The 14,924-nt window shown below is 36.1% G+C and overlaps 1 long non-coding RNA gene across 1 annotated transcript in view; it reads left to right on the top strand.

Annotated features, from left to right (window-relative positions):
• LOC103009408 (uncharacterized) overlaps positions 1-14,491 on the top strand; it is a 96,440-nt gene extending 81,949 nt beyond the window's left edge. Inside the window, exon 6 of the long non-coding RNA XR_450555.3 lies at positions 13,221-14,491. This is a non-coding gene — a long non-coding RNA (uncharacterized LOC103009408). The remainder of the gene's footprint in view (positions 1-13,220) is intronic.
• Positions 14,492-14,924: the final 433 nt, after the last annotated feature.

The following is a 14,924-nucleotide window of genomic DNA, read 5'->3' as shown; positions in this document are numbered from 1 at the left end:
AAATATCACACTCAGATATTGCACTTAGGGAAGATCTACTCTGATAGAAGTTATTGTAAAGAAGACTTTAGTTGTCTATAAGCTCAGTGTGAGCAAAAAATTGTGATTGGATGCTAAAACAAGGTAGTAAACATCAATTTGCTCTTAAGTCTCAATGGTAGGAGGGCAGTATTTGGATCAAAGAAGGCAATAGTCCCGTTTTCCTGTCATTCACTGCCACTGTGAACTTACGGACTACTATGTTCAGATGGAGAAGTCTCATCTTGCATTTAAAAGATGGTAAAAAACCTAGAAATTATGAAACATGAGAAATGTTTGAGGTAATTTGGGATGTTCAACCTGGAAAAAATGATAAAAATTTTTAAAGAGGAATTCTTTGTACCACTTGTTATTTAGAGGCAAATAGAATCAAAGGACTGATGTCACAAAGACACACATTTCAGCTTCATGCGTAGGTTTACCCAAAGTTAGGGTAAGGAATGGGTCTTATAAAGAGTTCGGTTCTCAATCGCTAAAAAGCTTTTAAGAATCTAGATGAAGTTCTAGTAAGGATTTCCTTGTGATGAGATTGGACCAGATGACCAGTAACATTGCCGTCACTGTTCAGATCTGGGAACAGTGACTTCCATAAGCAAATAAGATGTATTCCTGATCTTCTAATGTAGATTTTCTGAGGTTGTACCCCTGGATTTGTCCTCACCTCAAAGGCAGTAAAATGTGACAGACTTTGTTATAAGAACATTAATTACATTGAACTCATTATATTTTAACTTTCCTGCTTAATTGCCTTAAAGAAGTCTAGGTAACTTGCCTTAAATCACATAGCTAGTAAGTAACACAGAGATGGTTTTCCATGCAAATGAGTAAAAGAATAAGCTTGTAAGTGATGTAACGTTACAACTGAAGGTTAGCATGGCTGGGGCTCATCATTGTTTGAAGACCCCAAAGACTTCCTCTTTCAGTACTCAGAGGTGGCCAGATCAGATTCACATTTCACTGAGGCCGACTCCAGAAAGCCAAATTATCGATAAACAATCAGGTGTATGACTGTATATACATTCTGAAAATATTCACATTAATACTCCCTACTCTTAAGCACTTTGGAAAAAGTTCATTGGTAGCCGTTTTATTTATTTACCAAGAAAAGTCACAATCATGAGATATGGAAATACAGGATAATCAATACATTGCCTCTTGCTACGTTGTTAGTTCTATATGGTGAATGAGTAAATAAAGAACTGAAGATTGACCAACATGGAAATCATGGAAGTGCTTGGAGATCATGGAATCTGAAGAAGGAGTTAGATAAGTCACGCTTTTAATGGTATTACTCTAAGATAGCTGTGCTTTCATTCTGATTGACAAACTGTCTTATATGTATTATCACACTGAAGTTACTTACCAGAAACTCTTGTGACCAAGTTTACGATCTTTTCCTTTTTAGTTGTTGACAACCTATGTTCTAACCCGTAGCGCTGATACATTTTAAAGCTCAGAGGACAAATGTATAACCCCAATTTTCTAGTTAGTGAATCTTCCAAGTACTTACCAGAGAATCAAAGTTTGTCTGGCTCCAAAGCCCAATGAAAGTCATGTAAGTCAGGAATAATGTCATCATAAACTATTTGTGATGATTTAAAGAGTATTTGCTTTGGGTACAACTATCAGTTCTCAAACTAACAATTTCAAGGGGAAAATAGAAACCTCTAAATTGCTAATGTGGCAATAAGAATAAACTTGGATGATCAGTCCAGGGAATTAAAAAAAAAAAAAAAAAAAGCAGGTCTTTTGGAAGCACCATGAATTATGCTGTTAAATTGTGGCTGGATTCTAATGCAAATCCAGGTTACCTAGGCATAAAAGGCAGCAGCAGTTGGCAAACACTGTGTTATTTATTTTCTGGATAAGCCATCTATCAGACTCTTCTCTCCTCACTGAAATGCACTCACACACCATGGAGAAAAAGAAATTGGTAGGGATGGAGTGTAACCGTGGGAACTTCTTTTCTGAACTTTAGTAGAATCAAGCAAAAATCAAAGTCCTGTGTAAATTAACAGTTTGCTTGTTTGTCTAAACCAAACAAGAGAGAGATATTCATCTGGTTGCTAAGCAGAGAAAGTGGTTACTGAAATGTTTCATGCCCTGTTTGATGAGCCTGTCAGGTGCCTTCTCTGAATCCACTGCCATAAAGCACACCGATTTAAACCTCAAAGTTACAGAAATGGAAACTCATCCTGAAAGTTGTCAGTTATTCCAAATCTCAAAAAGAAAATAAATGGATGGAGAAACCATATTTTACAGGTACATGAGCCAATTAATCAATAGTAGGGATTTTTCCAAAGGCTGGAACAGAGGGATTTAGAAATATTATCATTTCAAGTCAGAGAACTTCTGCTTTGCATGCTATTCCAAAAAAGAAGAGGGTATTTCTTCATCATGGTTTTATTTGTTTAGTAATTAACAGAAGACTTAGGAGGAGTAGTGAGTATAAATCGTAATCCACACTCTTGAAGATGCAAGAACTACCCTATTATTTTCTGTAAATCAAATTAAATTGGATACAAACCTCTATCCAGCCATTTGATGGGAATTTAAGTGAATTTGGGATTATTCCCCTCTCCTTTCCCCACTTATAACATAGGGATCCAGAATTATCTGGTACCAGGAGAATAGGCAAATGCCCTTCACATGAGTCTATGACCCAAGTCCACAGGTCACCAGGAGGTTATAACTGTTCAAGGTCCTTATCACACTGCTAAGCCTGGAATCCAGAATCTTGGTTGGAGCTAAGAATTCCAGTGTCCAGCATTCACCCTTGAGGAAAGGGTGCACAGTCACTCCTCATAAAGGATGCAGATACTGAAGAAAAACACTACCTGATATATCAAAAAAACAGCAAAAACCAAACACAAATAAATGTATCAGTACATTATTCTTACAACAGAAGTCTTGCCTAAAATGTTTGCTTGAGGCCGGAATTTTTTAAACTGTTTTTTAACTTTCATTTTGAAATAATTTTAGGTATCAGAGAAGTTGCTGCTATATATAAAATAGAAAACTAATAGCGTACAGTATAACACAGGGAACTCTATTCAATACTCTGTAATGGCCTATATGGGAAAAGAATCTAAAAAAGAGTGGATATATGTATAACTAATTCACATTGCTATCACCTGAAACTAACACAACATTGTAAATCAACTATATTCCAATAAAAATTTTTTTAAAAGTTGTAAAATAGTAATTTTCATATATCCTTCACCCAGCGCCCCCTAATGTTAACATCTTACATAACCACAGTAAAAAGATCAAAACCAGGAAATTAACATTGGTATACTACTATTAACTACAATACAGACCTTATTAAATATCACCAAGTTTCCACTAATGACCTTTTTTCCCCCATATTCCACATTGCATTTAGTTGTCTTCCTCTCTCCTTAGTCTCTTCCAATCTACGACCATTCTTCAGTCTTTCTTTGTCTTTCAAGACCTTGCAATTTGGAAGAGTATCAGTCAGTTAATTTCTAGAATATCTCTCATTTGTTTTTTTCTGATATTTCATGGGGTTATACATGTTCAGAAAGATCACAGAAGTGATTTTGTGCCCTTCAGAGGGTAATAATGTCAATGTCTTACTACTAGTGACAGGACTAGTGATTTCTTGGCTAAGGTCCTATCTGTGGGTCTTGAATTTCTTCCCTGTAAGTTACTGTTTCTTGGGGAAAATATTTGAGGCTACTCAAATATTCAGTTCCCCCTCAAAACTTTATGTACTAATTTAGCATCCATTGGTGGATCATGCCTGCAACAATTATTATTATTTTGCTGTTTGCCTAATGGTAATTTTGTTTTTCTCTTATTCTTTCAACATTTATTAATTGGAATTCTTCAATAGGGAAAAAGATGTCCCTTCTCATTGATTTATTTATTCAATTTATATCAGTATGGACTCGTAGATATTTACATTATTCTATGGGTTATAATCCAATAACATCAGAGGTTCAGAATTTTAAACTGTAATAATACCCTATTTCTTTTTTCTTTGTTTCACAGATTCTCTTTCCTACCATGACTATAGTTGTCTCTAGTTCATTGTAACATGTCTGTTTATTCCATTCTTCTTTTATTGTTTCCGTTGATTTTTCTTCAGTCTTAACCATGATTTCTCCTTTTAAAAATTCTGTCTCTAATATTGTGTCATCCTTTATTAAAAACTTGTTATATTTTCTCTCCTCCCCTCCCCCAGTGTTGTCATTTCCCCCAATCACCTTCCCTTATTTCTATTTACTTTATGTATAGGGGCTGATGGGCAGAGATATTTTGTCCAGTGTGAACAAAGATAAATTGCCTCTTCCCATCTTTTGAAAATAGTCCATTCGGTCTTTTGACTTTCAAGATGAATGTGAGCAAATTAAAGGAGTCATTCTCTATTTTGCCATCAATTTTCAGCAGGCACTGAGTAAGGTGTCTGCTACTGAAACAGTAATGGGTTCTAGTTCTTTTTGTTGTGTTATTGTGATTGACTTCAGAGAAGGAGTGACAATATTTTTTGAACAATTAGTGATTCCATCGGTCTTTGAACTAAAAATAATTTAGAACAACACATATTTTACTGCAAGAAAATTAAAGCAAAATTTTGTCTTTTGTATCTCTGTATGACAGTTGCTTAAATCGCCCTTATACTCTTATAGTTAGATCCACATCAAATATATATATTTTCCCTATTCTAACCAGAGGTTATAAATCTGACTTTCTTTTTCAGGTACATCAAAATATATGTCCATGACACATATTTTATTGTGGTTGTAGAAGAGAACTCTTTTTAGGAAAAGAACAGAACCATAAACTCTTTCTGTATTCCTTGGAAATTTCTAACAAAAGCTTATTCAGAACATTTTTTCTTGCTTTGAATTGCTAAAAATATCTTTACAAGGATAGACAACGGGAATTATACTTCAGTGAGACAGCAAGCAGCGAAACATACCTCATTGTATCTATATACTTTAGAGAATGGGCTTAGATCTTTGAAATTCTGAATGGTTCATTATAACCAACAATAACAAGTAGAAAGCAGAGACCTTTCAAACTAAAGATTTTGCAAATTCAGCAGTGGAAAACTTTAAAACTTTGAATGTCATTTAAAAGTACCTAAATTATTAAATAAAGATAAAACGTATACATGCATCTCAAAAGTATAAATTAATATTTACTTTATTAAACATTAATTAAAATTCCCTACATGTAAAAATCCTGAGGCCATCCATTTAAATACTAACAACCCAGAAAATAACTGTTCTGAGATTCTTTCCTATTCAAAAAAAAGAATCATTAATTAAAATTAAAAACAATTTTCATTCCCAAGAGCAGAAATAGGAATATCAAATAATAACCTAAGAAAGAAATGTGAAGGACTTATGGGAAGGAGGCAAGTTTTAGCTTATGAATATTAATGAAACTCTTTAATAAATAAACATGTGGATGTCATAATCCTGTATAGGAAAACAATATGGCAAAGTTGTGATAGCTACCTCAAGGTAATCTATGCATTTAAACCCATTCCAAGCCAAATCTTAAAAGATATTGCTTGAACTTGACAACTTTCAAATAGCCTACGTAGTATAGATGAGTGATGTTCATTTTTTTAAGTGTAGCTGGAATGCTTTTTCACATCACCCAAGTTTTTCAATGTATCTTGGTTAAAACTCAGAGGTAAAATTTCAACATAATTTATTTCAAATTTGGTACACCTTAGTAAGATATTTAGAATCATTTTGTAAAGTAGAAGGAGATATTTATACCAATAATGATGATCTTAATTTTATTTTATGTTATAAAATGTTTAATGTTTTCTGTCTCCTACTAACAAAAAATAAAACTACATGCCAGTTGCCAGACTGATTACATTTTAGCAGTATAGGATTTTCTCTTTCTCCTTTTTTCAGCATACAGGAAATGTTAGATCACGGTAGCTAATGAACTCAATTGAATTATGTCTGATATTTATATTTGATTCACTTTTAATTATTTCCAAAAGCTGAAGTCCGAAGTTCATTACCCAGGCAGTGGTAGACTGAATTAGTCTGAATGGAATCCATTCTCCATTCCTTCCTGTATCCATGTCCTTAACCATGCAACTATACCATGTGCTCTCCCTGTGACCCAGCACGATTTCCCACTCCTTGGTTTGGCCTTGCGACCTACTTTGGCCAATAAAATAAGAAAATAGTATGCCAACTTCTAGCCTAGGCCACAAGAGGCTTACGTGTTTGGAAACACTTGCTCTTTTTGATTCTGCCATCGCCTTGTGAAGGACATGCTCAGGTTAGCCTGCTCAACTTAGAAAAACAAGAGACATGTGCAGAAAAGCTGAGCCACACCCCTCTGAGCCCAGCCTAGATCAGCTGACTCCCAAAAAATCAAGGAACCTAGTTAAGAAGAGAAGACAAACCCAGTCCAGGCTAGCCTAGATCAGCTGATACTAGAAACAAATGCGAGAAATAAATGTTTATTGTCCTAGGACACTGATGTTGCATGCTTGGTTGCTTTGCTACGGTACTGTATCCTTAGCTAACTGATAAACCCACACAGGTACTGCAGGATTGCCAAGATTTATCCCTTCTGCTTTATAAAGAACTTATAGTTTATAACTAAATATTTCACTAAACTATGACAAATTAAGTAATAAGAAACAGCTTACTGATTTATTATTTTCAGAACACATTAATTATTCGTGATTGACATCATTTTAATCCTAATGACTGCTTTTGGCAATCTCCTTATATATAATTAATTTCCTCAAGTCTTTTTATAATAACACTTGAAAAGTGTATTAATACGTTTGTTTGAATTGAAACACGAAGGCAGAATTTTTCTGACAGAATGTAAGTCTGATTAGCTTGGGGATGCTTGGCTGATTAGGTTGTAGGGCAGACATTCTCCATAAATTTAATAGGTTAATTCTGCAATACCAAAGTATTGATAAAAATATATTTAAAGCATATAATAAGATAAAGAATTTAATACAAAAATATTGTATTAAAAAGAGTGTAATGAAACAACATTTTGATTTGTTCTAACCCTTTTGGGTATATTGGGTTAAGTAATTCACCACTAAATAAAAGAATAATAGGTATAATTTATAGTCATTTGGTATGTGTTTGTAAAGGTTTTTTTTGTTTGTTTGTTTTTTGGTTTACATCCCAGATATTGAGAAAGCATGGACAATAATGATTGGGCAATAAATCATTTTTCAAATCAGGTACTTTCTAGTTCTTTGCTATTGCCAATTCAAAATGCGGCTTAATTAAAAATTGCTAAAAATAATTTGTGGTGATATATCACTGGGATTTTGGACTTCAAATATGTGTCAACCAGACTATAATTAAAAATAATTTTTGGGCTTCCCTGGTGGCACAGTGGTTGAGAGTCTGCCTGCCAATGCAGGGGACACGGGTTCGAGCCCTGGTCTGGGAAGATCCCACATGCCGCGGAGCAACTAGGCCCGTGAGCCACAATTACTGAGCCTGCGCGTCTGGAGCCTGTGCTCCGCAACAAGAGAGGCCGCGATAGTGAGAGGCCCGCGCACAGCGATGAAGAGTGGCCCCCACTTGCCGCAACTGGAGAAAACCCTCGCACAGAAACGAAGACCCAACACAGCCAAAAATAAATAAATAAAATTAAAAAAAAAAAAAAGCCAGACCCTTAGCTCTAAAAAAAAAAAAATAATAATAATTTTTGATGATAGATCACTGTGATTTCTGTTATTTAAGGAATTGAGTGACACATCTATGAAAAAGAAATAAAACTTCCTCCCATTCCCCTCTACTGATTTTTTTGAAAATAATTTCTCTGTGTTCACATCTATAAAATCAAAACAAATCAAAATACAATTCGCGCAGGACTCTGTCCCACTCCTGCAATTTCTTACACATTCACAGAGATAGGAACTAATTGAAAAAAATACCACTAATCTCAATAAGAAATGTATTTCTAATAAAATTCTACTTTTGACATTCAGTAATTATATAGCAATATCAATACTATACTTATGATGCACAGTAATAATTGTAATGACTCAAGCCAGAAAAAAATTTAATATTTATAACCCTTTAAAGAATTTTCCACTTTTCATATGTATCTTTTCTTTGCAAAGAATAAAGGAAAGATTATCAAAAAAGTTTTTCAAGAACGAAAAATAAATTATATTAAGATAAAATTTTATGGTTAAACAATGGAATGGAAATACGAGTTCAAGGGGGAATAAAAGCCAAAGATGTAAAATTCCTAAATGTCAAAGAACAAATTGTTGATGTATTGTTTTGAATTGTGATATTTAAATTTCACTAGATATTTAGAAGAGTATTATAACCCTATTTTAAAATCAAATGCCATAAATTATATCTATTTCAACTCGTTAAGGAAAATCTTAGATGTCAAGTAAAAAATGTTCAAGAGGATACAAAAGTTATTTTAGGCTCTGGGAAGCTTTGCCACTCTGTAAGCAAGCATGAGTATGGATAACACATATGAGATGAACAGGCCAATACTTACAGATAAAACCCTGACACATTATATTTATGGATCGTGGCTAATTTTTTCTGGGCATTTATCATGTTGCAAGTGCTATTCTATCTACGTTCAACAACTCATTTAATCTTCACATTACATCATGAGGTAGACACAATTGTTAGCCCATTTTACAGATTAAAACTGGGACTCAGAAGAGCTAATTAATGCATCCACGGTTATATAGTGAGCGAGATTGGCATAAAAACACAGACGGTCTGATTTAATATCCCACTTAGTTTGGAAACTGCCCCAGTCTTTCCCCTTTTCGCTTTCCTGGTAACCCTTCCTCTTTTCCCGTGAAACTTTCATTAATGCCTTCTACCACTCACTCCACTCTGTACCCATAAATAAAAAACAGGAAAGATATATGCTAAAGATTAACACTGATGATGGGTTATCCAGTGATGTTTATTTTTTTCTTTCTTAATTACTGACATTTTCTAAATTATGAGAAAAAAAAATTGTCAGATTAGCTCATCGTTCAGGTTCAGCAAATAGTCATTTTCTTTCCCCCAACTCCATGGGGAAGCAAGCATCCCTATCCCATTAGAGCTGGGCTTGGCCAGGGAACTTGCTTAGGCCAGAGGAGTGTGGGAAGAACTGACTGAGTGCCAGTCCTAATCCAAGGCTTCAAGAGGCATCTCTCATGTGTACCCACTCACCTAGGGGCTTCTGACCTCTGCCAGGAGAAGATGTCTCAGGTAACTTTACCCTCCAGCGTGGGTCCACCCACAGAGCGTAGCCAGAAGCAGAGATACCCTGGTCTACCTGTAGAAATGTGAGAAAGAAAGACATGCCAGCTGTATTTTGGGGTTGGATTTTGCACCGCAAAACTGGCAAACAACGATAGTGAGAGGCCCGCGCACCGCGATGAAGAGTGGCCCCCACTTGCCGCAAGTAGAGAAAGCCCTCGCACAGAAACGAAGACCCAACACAGCCATAAATAAAATAAATAAATAAAAATAAAAAATAAACAGGAGCTGTTGTTTAAAAAAAATAAACAAAAACTGGCAAACAGAGTATATGCCTACTGCATTTTAAACTCTCTACTTTATCATGCATCATATACATTTCTTTTCCTCCAAAAATAACAAACTTATGAACTGCCCCTTTCAGTACTTCAGAGTTTTCAATCATTGACATTACTCATGAATCTCCACTGTTTTTGTTCTGTGAACATCGAATTCATTCGTAGGTGTTTATTTATCCACGTAAATTAGATGTTGATACAACAAAGAAGAACTAGAGCTAGAAGTCATTTCCTAAAGCACTTACATTCTGCACTCTTCCTCTACACAGCCTTGCCGTACCCCATATGGAGAAAGCTGGCTGTGCAACTCCATTCTGTCTGCACTTAAAACAGCCATGGGTTGCCAGGAGAAATCCTGCTGGCAGCAAACAGTGAGGTGCGATTTCAACTTTCTGGCAGTTACATGCACTCGGTTAATGACCTTGCACACTGTGGTTCTGTTTTTCAGTGTGCCTCTAGTAGGAGGGAAATCCAGGCTTTTTTTTTTTTTTTTTTTTTAATTTTGATTTGTGATTATAAAACTTTGGAGATTTATCACTTCTCCAACTAGTGTCAGGTGGTCATTTTCCTAAGTGAGACGCAATCCAGATCAGCCTGTCTTTTGTAAGAGTGAGGCATGGCTGTGTGTTGGGGAATGAGAATCAAACTGTAACTGAAGGTTTTTTTGTTGTTTGTTTGTTTACTCATTATCCTGGCCTGTTTATACAGGGAGTTTCAAAAAAAAAAAAAAGAACCGAGACACAATGCATCTGAATTAACCAAAGAAGCCACCCGCAATTCAGACACCAGCAGTCAATTGACTGAGATAGAGGGTGGGGATGACGCAAGGTTGCTAACAGATGGCTTCCTAACAGAGGACTGGCAGGCTGGGCTATGTTCAAGCTTAAGCTCTTATTCTGTTACTCTCATGACCTCCCAGTTTGCTTGACGAAACACCATTGGAGATCATCAATCACTGAGAGAGTCCAGGATAAAGCTTCTAGGAAGTTGCCTCCTGCTCTTCAAAGAGAAGACATTTACCAGGGACTGTTGATTAGAAGGCATTTCAATGGAAAATATTCCTTCTGCAAAGGGAGGCTGTGCCTTTAATTATCTCACTTGGTAGGCAGTCTCTACAGTTAAAAGGTGTATATATATATATATATATATATATATATATATATATATACACATATACATGATATATCTATATCATTAGTGGGGCAAAATTCTAAAGTAAGATTAAAAATAATGATTACAGAGTAAAGGAGTAGTTAATGATCATTTACGAGTTCTATAATTTATTATTTTTGACAGAAACAACTTCTTTGAAAGGAAATGACATTAATAAAGCCTTTCAGACTTGACCTTTTAATGGCAGTAAAATTGAGTTATATAAATTCTATTAATGGTAATGGATGATTTCCAGCTAAATCGCTCTCTGATATTATGGAAGACTGCTCATTTTCAGAATCATTTTCTGTAAAGGAATTGTTGAAAATGGTTTAGTTCAGTGAAGTCAGTTAACTGAGATTATCTGTTTTTAAGTACAACAAAAATAAGTAGAAAAATTGTGATACCGGTCCTGTATTTTATGATGTAAAAGAACTTCTGAGCAAGGTAATTAACTTCCAAAGGGAAAGGTGTTTTTCTGCAATTCATGTACGGCACAGTGCCTGACAAAAACATTTTCAACAATGTTTTCTTAAACTAAATCTACTAGACCTCTTTAATTTTTGTTTATTAGAGAAGTTATTAATTTGATATCTGATCTCATGCTGTTCTTTTTTCTATAATTTTTTCTTGAATTTCTAATTTAGAAGGGAAAGAGCATCAATTTTAAAAAAGGAAGGAATTTCTAATATTTAGTGAGGAGTAATCAAATATAAATATCAGGCATAATTCAACTGAGTTCAGAGGCTACCATGATCTAACATTCCCTGTATTCTGAAAATAGGAGAAAAGAGAAAATCATATACTGCTAAAATTTAATCAATGTGGCAACTGGCATGTAGTTTTATTTTTGGTTGGCAGAAGATAGAAAACTTTAAACATTTTATAACATGAAATAACATTAGGATCACCATTAATTGGTATAAATATCTCCTTTTACTTTTCAAAATGGTTCTGAATATCTTGTAGAATAAGGTGTACCAAATTTGAAATAAATTATGTTGAATTTTACCTCTGAGTTTTAACCAAGACACATTGAAAAAGTTGGGTGACATGAAAAAAAGGGAAGGAATTTCTATATTTAGTGGGGAGAGTTACTGTTGGATTAAGTAGACATTTGACTTGGAGGTGAGGAGATTTGCATGAAAGGGGCTGGAACATAGAATCACAACCAAAGCTGTTTTCCAAGATATGAACTCTTGCGGCTGTGAAGAGGGCATAGAGGTCAAAGACTCAGTCTCCAGACCTGCTCTGTTTTTATTAGATCTATGATGCTGGGCTTATTATTTAAACTTTTAGTTTCAGTTTCTCTGAGCTACCTAACTCACAGAGTTTTTGTGGCAATGAATTAAGTAATGTTTGTGAAGTGCTTAATGCCATGCTTAAAATAGAGTAATGTTACCCTCTACTGTTTCTAGGGAGGATTCAGAAGTTAACTTTAGATACCAATCTACTGGGCATTCCACCTGCAGAATTTAACCTAAGGCCACGAGGTTTGCTACGACTGTTCATCAGCTTGTTGCAACAGGTGTGTCACTGGTCAGACCCAGCAGAAGGAGAGTCTTGACTTGAAAGGGACATGAGGTACTGGGCTAAGGTGGGCATTTCCAGGTCTAAGAGACTTACTCAAAGGTGCTACGAGCTATAAAAATGGCATAGATGATAAATGGGCAACATATTTTGTCTAACTTTGGTTTTATCCTTGTACCTAACATGATGCATATATATATTCTTCTTAGGTGAAGAATCTTCCAATTACCTGTGCAAACACCTACCTGTCTGATGTCAAAGTTTTAAGTAGCTTCCCTCTACTCGAACCAAATTAGCTTAATCATTTGAAAAGCTTTGCCCTCTAGGGCAGGGAATTGGGGTGCAGACAGGTGTTATAGAACTGCTGTAGGGCTTTTTCAGATCCTGGGACCAAGGTTTCATATTGTGCATGTATTAGGTTTCTCAAAACACAGGGGGTTGAAATAGTTAAAAAATAATTTTATAGAAGCGAAAGTAGAGGTTAGAGATTTTAATCACCTCTCTTCGGTCACTCCCTAAGTGTCTGTCAGTCAGTCAACATTTACTGAGGACTTTCACATATGAGACTTTTCCTATGGTAGAAAGATAGTATAGATCAAGGGATCTAGAACTCAGAATCTGTTTCCGGCGGATATCAGATGTAAATATGATAATTACAGGAAGAAAACTACCTGGTTGTTAGGTTCTCCTGAAACGGAGAAGGACCCTGTGGTCCTCGCCACCCCCACCATGTCCTCCGCCTGCCTTTTGTCTGTGGAAAAACTTTAGCCGAAGAATAAGTTTAATCAGAGAAGTGAGAAAATGCAGAAACAAAGGAAAACAGTCAAAGGAGACCAAACAATAATAGTTTAATCATTAAGCACAGTCAAGGACCTTTAGCTCCTCCTTAAGGGCTGTAGATAATATCCTGACCCACCTCCTGTGAGCTGTTTTGCAGATACTGAAGCCCCCGCCAGCTGGAGGAGGATGACCGCATGATGACCAGACTGAAGCCATGACATAAGCTGCTCCACTTCACACAATTCCGAGAACTGGCCTCAAAGAAATGGGAACAAACCCCGGAACTAAAGGTTAACTGTACTTAAAACAACCGAGGTGACACTGATCAGACCACCACATGACTGGTTTCAAGATGACCTTCAGAACTGACTGTGCTGTTCCGCTCCCTCCGCCTACAACCCCGAAACTCTCCTTTAAAAGCCCCTGTCCCCTGAGGAGCCAGCGGGAGTTGGTTCTCAGACGGGAGTCCACCCTCTCCCCCAGTTGCCAGCCTCCGACATAAAGTCAGCTTTCCATTCCTACCAACACGTGTCTCTCGAGAATTGGCTCTCAAGCGGTGAGCAGCCGGACCTGGGTTCGGTAACACTCCCAGTTCTATCTTTCAATCCTGATAATCTTCATTTTTCTGTTAATTATTCTTCATCTGTATTGCTGTAGTGCTGTAGGATAACTACATTATCAGTCATTTATTTCTCTTCCTGCGAGCAATTTTTGATAGTAAAGACAATGGGAAGAGTCAGGAAACCTATGAGGTACCTCGGAGAGAGGAAAGAGGCTATCACCAAGAGAGGAGAAACAGGTAGGCAGTAACACAAGTCAGAGCAGTAGTGTGGCTTATGGAGGGAGGCCCAGCGGGTTCTAGTTAATTCCATCTCTGATATGGGACAAGGTGTTTTCTTTACAACTCCCACTGCTTGTGGGATGGCATAATGGTACAACCTTTGAAAAATATTTTGGCAGTTTTGCACAAAGTTAAATACACACTTTCCATATGGCCCAGCCATTCCACTCCTAGGTATTTATGTAAGGGAAACGAAAGCATCTGTCTACACAAAGACTTATACATGAATGTTCATAGCAGCTTTTTTTGTAGTAACTAAAAACTGAAATGTCCATTTACAGTGAATGGATAAACAAGCTGTGGTACATCCATACCTTGGAATACCACTCAACAATAAAAAGGAATAAAACATTGATAATGAACATCATGAATGAACTACAGAATAATTATGCAGCGTGAAAGAATTCAGACAAACAAAATATTCTATTTGATTTCATTTTGTATAATATTCTACAAAATGCAAACTACCTATAGTGGCAAAAATATATCAGTGTTTACCTTAAGACTGGGGAGGACTGGAGAAAGGGTGTACAAAGGGGCGTGAGGAAATGTTTGGATGTGACGGATGTGTTCAGTGTCTTGATTGTGACGATGATGATGATGATGTGTATGCGTATTAAAATTTATCAAATTTTGTGCATTAAATATATGTCGTTTATTATATCTATTCTACCTCAATGAGGCTGTTAAAATATGCTTTAAAACTCTTCAGTGGAACACTTTAATATGGCTGTCATGCCTGCCACCCCACATTTTGCCCTCTAAATTCCAGAAACTACACTGAAATTCTTTCAGCAACTCATACCGAGGCTCTCAAAACCCAGTGTTTTCTCTACCTGGAGTGTACCTGCTGCCCACAGCCTAGGTCATCCTACTTACCTTTTACTTCTCAGCAAGAGATCATTGCCTTCAGATACTCTTCCCTAGCGCCACAATAATGGATTTGGCCCTCCCTTCTTGGATTTCTCCTTTTATAGCATGTTACTACAATTCATTTTAAATACTGTTTCTTTTCTTATA

The sequence above is a fragment of the Balaenoptera acutorostrata genome, chromosome 7 (genome assembly GCF_949987535.1).
Source record: "Balaenoptera acutorostrata chromosome 7, mBalAcu1.1, whole genome shotgun sequence".
In the NCBI taxonomy this organism is placed as follows: domain Eukaryota; kingdom Metazoa; phylum Chordata; class Mammalia; order Artiodactyla; family Balaenopteridae; genus Balaenoptera; species Balaenoptera acutorostrata.
The sequence above is the reverse complement of the archived record's forward strand: the minus strand, read 5'-3'. Positions and strand labels throughout refer to the sequence as shown.